The sequence below is a fragment of the Tachypleus tridentatus genome, chromosome 12 (genome assembly GCF_004210375.1).
Source record: "Tachypleus tridentatus isolate NWPU-2018 chromosome 12, ASM421037v1, whole genome shotgun sequence".
In the NCBI taxonomy this organism is placed as follows: domain Eukaryota; kingdom Metazoa; phylum Arthropoda; class Merostomata; order Xiphosura; family Limulidae; genus Tachypleus; species Tachypleus tridentatus.
Window position 1 is genome coordinate 13,959,314 of NC_134836.1, and position 13,071 is coordinate 13,972,384.

The 13,071-nt window shown below is 32.8% G+C and overlaps 1 protein-coding gene across 11 annotated transcripts in view; it reads left to right on the top strand.

Moving 5' to 3' along the window:
• The window catches only part of LOC143234868 (uncharacterized), a 128,040-nt gene that overhangs the window by 41,275 nt on the left and 73,694 nt on the right, over positions 1-13,071 (top strand). The window lies entirely within an intron of this gene.

A 13,071-nucleotide genomic window follows, 5' to 3' on the forward strand; every position in this document is an offset into this window, starting at 1 on the left:
ACGTAGATAGCTCTAGTGTAACTCACGAAATTTAAAACAAACCAAACTAATCCCGCTCTAACACAACTAACCGACATTGTCTGAAAAGCCATATATAAGTATAGTCAGAAATGGTTTTATCATATCTGTTAAGTTTAAACAAACTTAAAAATCAAACTGTTTATCATTCCTAAAATAAATGTAGAAATGATTGATGCTACCTGACTTTTATATATTAATTATTCGCAGTTAACTGATCCTGCCATATGGACAAGTTTCATTGTATATGCAATAGTCATGATGCAGCCACAGTAACCTTACAGGCATGAAACTCCTAGCCATGACAGCTCCAACGTCGTCAAAGAAGTGCATTGGCACAAAATAGCACTATTAGCAACGTGGGTGAAAAAACTGATAGTTGTGTGTGATTAATACCATCGCGCGTAATACCTTATTATAATTGTATGGAGAAGGGATGCGTTACCTTAAACGCTAGTATGTCTAATGTAATCCTATGTAACAGCACGTCATAATTGTATAGAAAAAAAGTAAACATCTGTAATATTTCTTGTTGTGGAAGGTAATGAGAGAAATACCTTTCTATGTTTTTCTTTTCAGTGGACAGTGCAACAAAATGTATTGATGTAAATATAGATTATAAACTAAAACTGGCGTCTTCCTAGTGGAAAAGCCAGATATAACAAAAGTATTATATTTCACATGTTCTTATGCGTTTGCTACGAAAACTTTATAAAACAGACATATTGAAAAATTGCTATGTGCAAAACTTAATCCGCTGTGTAAGTTGTGAATAAATTCTAATTAAGACAGTTGGTTTATTGTTCTAGTTTGACGCTGATCACTGGATGATATATTATGTTTTTACTTTATGCTTAAATTCAATCATATGCAATAAAAGTTTGTAGTGAATAGATCAAGCCATACATGACAGTTACGTATAAGCTAAGTTGCAATTTATTTTTGTTTCACGTGCTAAATACTTCCAATGTCATGTAGTAGTGGAACCTTGCGTCGTGTAGTAAATACTTTCAAATTTATATAGCAAAGAATTAATCCAATTCTTCAGAGTAACTAATTTCTCTCTCACACGGTAAATACATTCAGGCTTACATGGTAAATAAATCCAGTACTATGTTACTATTAATTCATGCTTTACGTGGTAATAACTTCTAAGCTTACATGTTTGAAAGATTCAGCACCATGTTTTTATTAATTCCTGCTTTATGAGGTAATTTCTTCCGAACTTACGTGTTACTGGATTCCAATATCATGTAGTAGCATCTTTTAGGCTTACGTAGACATTAATTACACACACACACGCCTGGTTAAAACAGGTCCAAATGGCCATACCAGCTAGATAAAATATTATTACGTTTATTTTCAAATTAGTTTCCGAAAATTTAATTATATCTTGGATGTAATAAAAAATAGAGAATACAGTGTGAACTTTTGCAGAGAGAATCGTCTAGTTTTTATCATGAAGGGGAAAATCACACTAGACATGAACGTATGCATCCTTTAATGCATTATTTTCATTCACGTGGAGACAACAATAATTTATTTTACTCAATAAGTTGAGTGTTATCAGGTGCTTTTTTTTCCAGTTGCCAATTTCATCATTTGTCACGTATGTTTAGATACATGGATAGTTAAATAGTCGCACACCATATTGTATGTATAAATATATACATGCCATAAACATTTTTGTTTCTTTCTTTGCATTAATGGAATTTATCCTGGGTTTATTTATATTTTGCTTAATAACTACTGTGAATGTGATTCAGTTTTGCAGTCCACAAGCATTTAAGATCCTTTATCAGCCTGAGTGTCAGATTCACAATTTGGAATATTTTACAGAAGTTCTGTTTTTGTTTGTTTAATATCTTTTCAAATTGTTTGCCTCTGCAACGATAATGATGAAACATTGCTGTGATTTCAGAGTTAATTATCAGTTTCAATATGCTAGTGTTTACAGTAAAATGAGCCTCTTACCCTTCTCCAGTGGCAGAAACTAACTGGTTTTAAAGGCATTTTATTCATATGGACATTGCTTAGTGTTTAATGTGTTGGACGATGAATCTGAGGTTTCATGGTTCGTCTTCCTTTGTAGCAAAATCGTATTTTGCACTTTGTGGTATGTATGCCTTAAAAAAAAAAGAGAACGTAAATTCTTCTCTTCAAGAGTTATTCACGGATCTTCTTTACTTGTTGTCTTTTCTGTAATCTACCAGTTCAAAATTAGGGACGGTTAGCGCAGTAGCACTTTTGTAGCTATGCACGAATATCTGAAACAAACAAAGAAATAATTATTTAAGCTTTTACCTTTTTTATAGCTATATCGAGTTCACTTCGTGAAAGAATGATGTATATAACCTCTTAAAGAGATCTGTCAGTTGTTATGCAGAATGATTATCATATTCCCTCTTCAGTTACAGAAGACAGATTTACCAACAAAGATCACCCACGTGAAGAATATTACTAAATAATATGCTAAAATTGAAATTCAGTGGAATAAAATTCACTGCGATGAAGAAAATAATGTATACCCCGTCCTTTAATAAACTGAGCCTAAATTATTCTTATGTTATCTCTAGAACATCCGACTATAGAAAGCTATGAGAGAAGAAAAAGTAATATAAATTTGCTTTATAAATAATGATTAGCATATATTGTTTCATAGATATATCTATTTCTGAATATAATTAATTTTACCAAAAATGTTTTCAGAAGTTTGCCCTTGATGATGGTTGGCCCGAAGATTTGATGATAAATGAGAATATCCTCGTCATAAGCTCCTTTCATTAATTATTTACAAGTAGTTTATTGCTGTAAAAGCTTTTTCTTTACTGCTCACTCACATACAAAACCTTCTCTATAGTCGTTCTTTAGATTTCACTGATTTCAAACAACTTGAAGGTTATGTTTATTTTGAATTTCGTGCAAAGTTAGTCATCACCACTCACCGCCAACTTCTGGGCTACTCTTTTATCAACAAATAGTGCAATTAACCGTCACCTTATAAAGCTTCCACGACAGGAAAGCCAGTTTGTTGGGGGATTCGAACCCGCGACAGTCAGAGTACGAGTCGAGCGCCTTAACCACCTGCCCATGCCGGGCTTGAAGATTATAACATGTAGAGTAACTGAACTGGTTATTTCTTTTATTTTAGTAAAGGAATAAAATATTCTCCTTCATTTATAATTGCTTCCATAATCTAAAGGTAGAAGAGCTAAATGATTAAATCTGGGATTTATTTCTTCGTTTTCGTATATTGTGCTTCCAACTTTAAACATTTCTACTGAAGGTTTTATAAAATTTGGAATTGGAACTTTATACTATTTTATACTGTTCACAAAAGCCTTTCTGAAAGATCCAATTTACTTCATAATGTTGTTTGTTTTTTTTGGCCAGTAGTGACATTCGACACTTGTTATACTAGATATTAGGGCGATATGAAAAGGTTGAAAAAACACTGGACATTTTTGGTATCCATTTGTTATTTTGACTGTCATCTGTGATTAACTGATAATGGTTCACTTAATCACTCCTCATATAACTAATGGTTGATACTGTTTTCAGAGGAGGTAATTCACACTTGAATGTAACTCATGACTGTTTGCTCTGGCTGAAATATTGAAATCGTGTTGGTTTCATAGATGCCATTCAATGTGTTTACTCCTGTTAGCATTATTGTCGTTACCACTTCTAATTCTCTGTACTGGCGTATTAATATTATTATTATATATGTTGAAAAATTTATAATGAGGATTTAATTTTAATTTGTGATTAATCTTTCTATACAGGTCTTGGCATATTTTTAATTCCAATTTTAATTTATTTTTACAGTTTATTTCATTTGTTGTTGTTGTTGTTTTGAATTAAGCACAAAGCTACACAATGAGCTATCTGTGCTCTGCCTACCACGGGTATCGAAACCCGGTTTTTAGCGTTGTAAGTCCGCAGACATACCGCTGAGCCATTGGGGGGCGAAAAGGGCGAGCATGTTTGGCGCAACGGGGATGCGAACCCGTGACCCTTAGATTACGAGTCGCACACCTTAACACGCTTGGCCATGCCGGGCTTTTATTTCATTTAGTATATGTTTAGACGGCATTGGTTTGCTCCTTCACGCTTGAGAATGGAACCGAAAAATATTACCTTAAACATTGAAAATAGTTATGTGAGGAGAGTTTTAAACATTAGAATCCAAGAAACAGATACATTTACATTTTGTAGACTAAACTGACACTTCGAAAAGTGATAGCTAATTATGAAGTGGCTATGTAATAATTTACAAATGCAAAGTTTTCTGTAAGTTTATTTCGAACTTTTTTTTACTAAAAGACATTTTGATTCTTGTCAGAACAAGAAAGAGGTACAGAAATTTCAGATTATTTCAGTGATTTTACTGTATACTCTTGAATTTGGATAACGTTAAAGCCTGTAAGGAAATTTCCTGGTTTTCACTTAATCAATTATAACTTAAATCATTTCTAGGGCGGTTCAACTTGATTAAGTTCTATGCCTCTGACCAGGCCAAGTTAGATTCTAGATGTTACACGACTTAAACTAATGCTGAACAGCACATGTGGAAGTATGCTACATTCAACTTAGAACGTCGTTCTCATAAAATGAGATTAACCTTCCATACAATAATGGCATATTTCAAAGAGCAGAAACGTCTTGTACCATATGATACATTGGACAACTTGTCTGAAATATGAATTATGTGTATAATTTTACTATACCTGTACGTTTACATAAGATTGAGATGTGTGGCGTATTATATTTCTTCATACATCTCTCTTTAGTACTTCGTAATGTGCTTATGGTTATCTATCTTTAAAAGAAAGAATAACATATTATGAATTTATTTAACTATATTGTGTTCAGCCTTTGATATTAAACAAAATACATGTTATGTTCCAATTAACAAAATTCAAAGAAAGCGAACCAATCAAAGTTATAGAGACCAAAAGATGAAGTTGTAGCCTCTCACAATTGGTACGTTAAATCTTTACACAATAGGTATATATATATATAATATAAAAAAGTATAACCGGTAACGTGTAGCAAAAGCAGCCACGAATGTGTAAGGCTTGTTATTAAGGGTGACTAAAGACTATAATCAAAAGTTTATATACTTTATATTTGAGGGGCTAATTATCCATTGGCGCCTTCACTGGTTTGTAAGAACGAAAAGTGAGTTCTTGGACTGTGACACATTGATTTATATTATTCTCTCGATGAAGTACAGTTTGACAGCTCCTATTGCAGTGTCTGCACGTTTCTAAAGCCAGTATTTACAATGAGATACAAACATGTATTTGTTTTGTGAAACGAAGTTGTCGATTTTCAAATTCACCTTTATGTCGTGTTGAAGTTGATCAGTTTAGTCTTCAATTGTTTACATCCTTGTGTCGGGTATAGCTTAATGATTAGTATGCGGATCAGATGTTCCACGTTTTGTGTTTAAACACGTAGCGAGTGACTTGTTTCTATCCTTTTATTCAACAGCTCTAAATTAAAGATAGTTATGCTTAAGCCTTGTTGTACATAAAATGTCTTACGGCTACAATTGCTTTAATATGAAATGTTGACGGTACATGAGGTTATGCTTTGGTAATTACCACGTATAAAGAATGTTCTTTTTCGTTCTTTTGGCCATTTAGTATATGATTTTTAATACATGGCAATAAGTAAGCTATTGTGTTCAGTTTAACGAGAAACTGCGAGATATATTTGTTGCACTGAGGTTCACTTAGTTCCCTAGTGTTTGTTTATTCGTGCTTTACTCATTAAAAAAGGTGTTGTGGCGAAATAGGGTGACTTTGGCGCAGGCCACGTGTACTATGATTTATCTTTCTTAACTTCGGGACTACGAGATCAAGGTCAATTTGAATTTCATGTTTATGCTTCTTGGATGAAATCTTGAAATAAACTCAGTCAGATTACACACAGTCAGCATAAAACTCAGATCGAAATTGAGAACATATTTTGTTTGGTATCGTGTAGTGTACTATTGACAGTTCACAATAAAAATTCTTTTTCGAAGGAATTTAATTTTCATTGTGGCATATAATAGAGAACTGGTTTAAAATGAGATTTATATATAACGTTTTCGCTTAAATCAACCCAGAGATTTAGTGCCTGAAGATGCTCTGTTTATGTAAGGATAGTTAAGAAGATATCTATCAGAAACTGAAAATAATTTTTTTTAGTCTGGCGTACACTATGCTTTTTATATGTACGTTTTTTAATAGCAAAACCACATCGGGCTGTCTGCTGACTCCACGAAGGAGAATCGAACCCCTAATTTTAGCGTTGTAACTCCGTAGACTTATCGCTGTACTAGCGGGGGTCTTTTTGTATGTTATCAACTGTTTGTGATATAATTATATATATAATATATAATATTATATTATAATATATACAATTATATGCAATCAGACAATTTGTAATTTTGAACTGCCTCAATATTTTCTATTTCTTTGTTTTTAAGCACAAAGCTACAAAATACCCAATTTTTATCGTTATAAGCTTTAGCACTGAACCACTAGAGTGCTGTGTGTTTTCTTATAGCAAAGCCACATCGGACTATCTGCTGAGCCCACCGCGGGGAATCGAACCCGTGATTTGAGCGTTGTAAATCCGAAGACATACCGCTGTACTTGCGGGGGGCGACACTAGAGTGCTAAAAATATCAGTAACTCTGAAAGAAACACATACAAGTCGTTGGTAGTTGTCATTATCAAAATTATATATTTCTTATGAAATGAAAATTTCCGAGAAATTTATTATATCATGATAACATTTGTTTTGACTTTGAGGGTGTCATCTGTCTAAGGCTAATTCATCTATCACTTCGAAGAGCAAGTGAGTGGAAGTTACTAATTTCACATCATTGTATTTGACACATCTCTTAATCTTCAAAACTTAGAAATTGCAACAGAAAAGTAATTTTCTACCTTAAATTAGGCGATTTTAAAGTCAACTTATCAGTAATTTAAAATACATCAAACTTCTGTTAAAATACACGCTAACACGATAAATATAAAATTCCAGTGCAGATACCTTTGTGTTACTTTTATACTGATTCATGGCAACTCATAGGTTATTAATATAGTTGGTTATTTTTGTTGTGCTAAAAATATGTAAAGAAACTAACGAGGAATTCAGAAAATTACTGTGATTTCAATGGTAATTTTCACTTGGGTTACTAGATATTATGGTAAATTATATTTTCATTAAATTTCCATGTTTTCTTACCAGTTCGTAAGCTATTATTTTTCTAACTTTGTGTTTTTAACATATTTTCCAGACAGTATTGTTCAAGTCATACAGTGTTTTAACCAGCTTGATTAGTTCGTGTGTTTTGATTTTTGCATTGATGTTGTAAACAATAGTTAATTAATGTACTCGTAAATTATTGGTCACAATCAGTCTGTTAGCTCTAGTACTTCGAATATTAATTTCTTTTTAATGTAATCAATAGTTAATCAGAATATCCTTTAGTGTTAGAAAAAAAACACGGGAATACATAACAAATAGATAGTACAGTCCCAGCAAACTATGATACAGTTGTGAAATGAACAATATTTTATGTGTTAAGGTTTTCATTGAAAGTACTAGAAAGATAAATACCAATTAAGTACATTTTTTAAAAAAATATATAACTCGGTGTTGAGAAAATCAGAATTAAACTACAAATAATATAGGAAAATACCGTAGTTATTTTCAATAAGAACGTCTGAGTGAAAGTTAAGAATATATCAACCACATTAATCTGTTATATTTTGACTTACTGATTTGTAAAATGTTCTTACATATATCAAAATATATAAACATGTGGAGGTTATTATCAATAAGAACATCTAGGTAAAAACTGAGAACAATGTATACTGATATGTCAATCACACTAAACATGTGATACTCTGGTTAAATAGTTCATCAAACGTCGTATCAGGTATTAAAATTCAACTTGGTAAACTCATTCATTTTCGTATTTAACAAAACACTTCATTATTTGTGTAAGTAGTTCCGGGATCAATAACTATGGGTACGTTTGACAAATAATTTCGACCTGATATATATCTGGTTTACCTTTGAGTGTGTAAGATGCTAGTTGATACTTCCAGCTTTGCATGATACTATTTATTAGTTGATATATATCAAAGTTTGTCAAGGATTAATACATGCATGGAATATTTTAAGGTAAGACTTACAAAATATAATCTGTTTGATTAAACATGAACTATAAAATATTATTGGTATCTGTCACTGACACATGAAAGTTCAAAAGCGAATTGATTTGCTAGAGAAATCAGTCAGCTGCACTAGTTAAATAATGTATACCTATACCAGTTCAAACTGAATGAAACTTAACATTAAGATAGTCCATACACAGCACGACTACTTGGTATGGATTTTTCACAAGACTGCTTAACAGATAAAATCGAGTACCTGTCAAATCATCTCTTCTAGGTGCGCTAATAACGCTAATAGCTAATGGTCTATCTCCACATGTGAATGTCAAATGCACAACAAACAAATGATAGCTGGGCTAATTGGGGCACTCGACTCGCAATCGCATCAGGGAACAAGGCTCGCCATTTCAGCCTTGGAGGTGTTACAATGTGTTACAAAATAATTAAGAGCTAGCGGTGATGACTCTGTGGCTTTCTTCTGATCCAGCTAGCACTCACACATTGGGGACGTGTAGCGCAGGTAGTCCTCTAATATCTTTGCTCCAAATTTAACAGACAGACAGACAGACAGAGTTTAGATCTGCGGCGATCAATAAAGCGAACATTAAATAGAAGTCTAAAAATGTCAACATTTTGAGTTTGCGGTTTATCTTACACAAGAGTAAATTTGGGAATAAAAATATTACAATAAGTTATATGTGGGGCAGCTGTGATTGTGTAAAACATTAGCTGATATCTGATTTAACTGTGATTCTGTCAAACATTAGTTGATATCTGGTTCACCTGTGATTATTTTGAACATTAGTAAAAATTGATTCTACTGTAATGGTTGTGTAAATCATTGCTGATATCTAGTTCGGCTGTGATAATGTGAAACATTAGATGACATTTGGTTCGTCTCATATGAAAGTTGATAGGGTTACACCTTGGTCAATTACACTTGGATATAGCTCCTTTAAAAAAATAGATCTTTTTAGGATTTTATGGGGTCAAAGGTGAAGGGAACTTTAATATTTGAATATTTTGGGCTCTTGTGGGGTCATATTTACAACAATTAAAATGAAAATTGGTACAAATGTAAATTTGAAACAATAAAAGTTAAATTTGATCACATTGATTCTACTTAGCGGGTCATAACTCATAAAAAAGCATACTTTTTAGGGCTTTAGTTAATAACTCGACCGTATTTTGACCAGTTTGCATAAGGTTTGGTACAAAGATACTGTTCTTTGGGTCCCACAAGTTGACTAACAAATATATGCGACTTACTCATTCCTAGTAATTACGAGGGGGTTAAAGACACTACAAACAAAAGTATAATATTATGGTTTTTATGACAGTTACTCCTTTGTATTTCGGCCCATTTAAATGGTATTTAATACAAAGATATTTTTTTACACATTTCAAACTTAAGGACAAGATTGAAATTTTTGTCTTTTGCTCAGTATATCAACGATGAACATACAATCTGGAATTTTTGCGAACTATTCATGTGTAAGCAAACCAACTTAAGTTGGATTTGGTTCAAAAATATCAAGTAGTGTCACAGACAGTTACCGATATTTCTGGGCGTTTTTACGGGTTTTCTGGTTTCAGAATTGGCCATGTTAGGATTCCATGGCGAACACATCCCCTTAAAATGTCGCACTTTTTAATTGTTTGTATTTTTTATGTATTAATTATTATTCGTTTGGTGAAACTTTCGCGACGTCCCTTGTAACTTGCCTGACACGCGATCTGGAAACTACTGCTGGCATTATCATATATTTGATTCAATTGTAGTTATGTAAAACATTAGCTGATATCTGGTGCACCTGTGATTGTGAATAATAAAAATTTTATTGTATTATATACCAAAGGCTCAATATCTTGATATTATACTATACTTTTATGAATACAGCTTATTGTCTATAGTGCACATACAACCGTACAAGATGTTTGTGGAATTTCTAAATATTTGACTAGAACTAATAAACACAGATTGAGAAGCACGATTAATTGATTTGTGATAAAAGCAGACACATTAGGAATTTTAAAGGAAGGTCTTTAAGAGAAGAATCCAAAGTAGAAAATGAGGAGACAGTGATGGATAAGACGTTTTCTTGTGATACGTATTTGTCTTGATAACCATAACAGATTTATATGGTTATAGATTTAGAAATACTTCAACTCCTATTAAATGACCATTGGTACTTTGAAGATGGTTATTAACAACTCCATGCACAGTTTCTTTAGACAAGTATAGCAGTCTATAATGATATCTGACAATTAATTAAATTGTTCTTGTTTTCCATCATCGGTTGTCCATGTTAGATATACACACCTACTGAAGATATTTTTATTATCGTTGTGTATTTCTGCCTTATCATGTATGGTTAAAGTAGGCAGACAAATCACTAATAGAGAGAAGTGGTTTACATGAACAGAGAATTTCAATTTCTTAAAGTATCGACTGAAGTATTCAATGTATTTCTATCCATATTGATATTATTCAGAAAGTATAAACAGTTTAACAGATATAACTAGAGAAGTAATCCTCGATAAAGATAAAAGGTTAAGTATTATTTTCACTACTTCATGCATGTGCGTTTCTAGATAACGAAATTATTCCTGTTTTGTCTAACTTACAACCCAATACAATTCATCTTTTAAAAAGAGAAATTTTCAAAACTATCATCTGATGTTTAATGATACCTTGTTGAAATAAACATTTTTGATTTAGACGTAGCAATTCCATACGGATAGCAACCCCATACTTTGACCATATGATAACTGTACTAACTGTCAACAGCCTAGTTGTGTCGATGATAGAAAATACTTACTGATGGACCTTTCTGGCGCGAACATAAACTTAGCGTTTCAGTTTTCGTAGTATTTAGATTGATGACGTCTGATATTACGCGAACCTGGCCATGATATGGGTTTTGCCCTCCACGTGATCTTTATGTTTAATATTAAAATTGTAAACTACATATATTTTGTAACGTACAAAATTAAGATCAGCTTATTAGATTTTCCAGCTTGTTTGTCTCTTTAAAATCCACGATATAGACGTTTTTAGTATTAAAAGAAAAGGTAATTTGTATTTGAAGCCTTTATATATGAACGGATTCTGAAGGTATGACTCCTTAATCAGTTACTGAAAAGTGCGAAACTTCCAAACAATGTGCAAGTATAAAAATTTTGTATTAAAGCGAAAGATTTAAGTGCAGTTCAATTGTGGTTGGTGAAACTATTAACAAAATGACTTTCAGACGATACTTTATTCGCTGCTATAGGTCCTTTAGACACGTCAGAAAGATTATAGGTAAATAGAAGGAATGACTAGTATGATATCTATATGTCTTATGGGAAAATTAGCCTAACATGAGTTATTGTAAAACTGTTAATTTAGCACATTACTTAATACCGGTAGGTAACGTGCAATCTGCAAATTTTATTATTCTAAGCGAAAATAAATATAAAATGAAATTTGTATCTCATATCATCGCAATATTTTTTTTTTTTTTATTTTAATGTCATCATATGATATAGTAAGAACATTATGACATTAATGTAGGATACGGGTTTTGTAAATTATCTTTACATGATTTGTTTCTAAACAAACAACCAAATACGTACAAGTCTTAATGTCGGCAACTGTTAAAATGTATCTAAGCACCGCTGTGATTTTAAAAGTGCCTTTATCACATGTAAAAAAAACAACATATTTTGAATTCAGATACAAAAATTGCTCATGATTCTTAGTTAATATTAAGAAAGTATAGTTCAGTATTATCTGCAATTACTCACCATTAAAGTAAATCAAACTAGATATTTTTCTATAGCCGTTAAATATAGACATATAATAGTGATCTACCAAGTGTTCGGATTTTCTCAAAACAACAACACATTAACGTTACTTTCTCAAACTCAATAGTTCCAATAATCCACAAACACTGTTAGTTGCTTAAAATTCAGCATCAGCCCGCGTTAAAAGCGAAAGCAGTATCTTCCGAATTCTGTTACGCATATTGTATTACGCGTGCTAACGTATTACTATCTCGAATAACAGAAATTTTGAATTTGAGCTTAGTAGTTAATTAAATGTTAGTATATTAAATTTATGTTATTTGCCAACAAGACTGATACACATAATTTCTTTTTTAACACAAATATATTTTAATGTACAAATATAAAAACAATACAATTTATAATAACACTTATTACTAGTAATTATTATTGTTTTATATACGACAGTTTTTACAAACTTACAAACTACACTCAACTAGAACTAAATATTTTATCAATGATCCAGGGCCAAGACGAACAAATTAATTCTGAGTTGATATTGTCACAGGTAGCTAGCTGCCGTTTCTTGATTGGCCTCACAACAGGTACCGATGAATTGATTTGTTTTTGGAAATTTCGCACAAAGCTACTCGAGGGCTATCTGTGCTAGCCGTCCCTGATTTAGCAGTGTAAGACTAGAGGGAAGGCAGCTAGTCATCACCACCCACCGCCAACTCTTGGGCTACTCTTTACCAACGAATAGTGGGATTGACCGTCACATTATACACCCCCATGGCTGGGAGGGCGAGCATGTTTAGCGCGACGCGAGCGCGAACCCGCGACCCTCGGATTACGAGTCGCACGCCTTACGCGCTAGGCCATGCCGGGCCTGATTTGTTTTGAATTTCGCAAAATGCTACATTAGGACTATCTGCGCTAGCCTTCTCTAATTTAGCAGTGTAAGACAGCTAGTCATCACCACCCACCGCCAACTCTTGGGATACTCTTTTACCAACAAATAGTGGGATTAAACGTCATATTATAACACCCCTATGGCTGAAAGGACGAGCATGTATGGTGCGACGGGGATTCA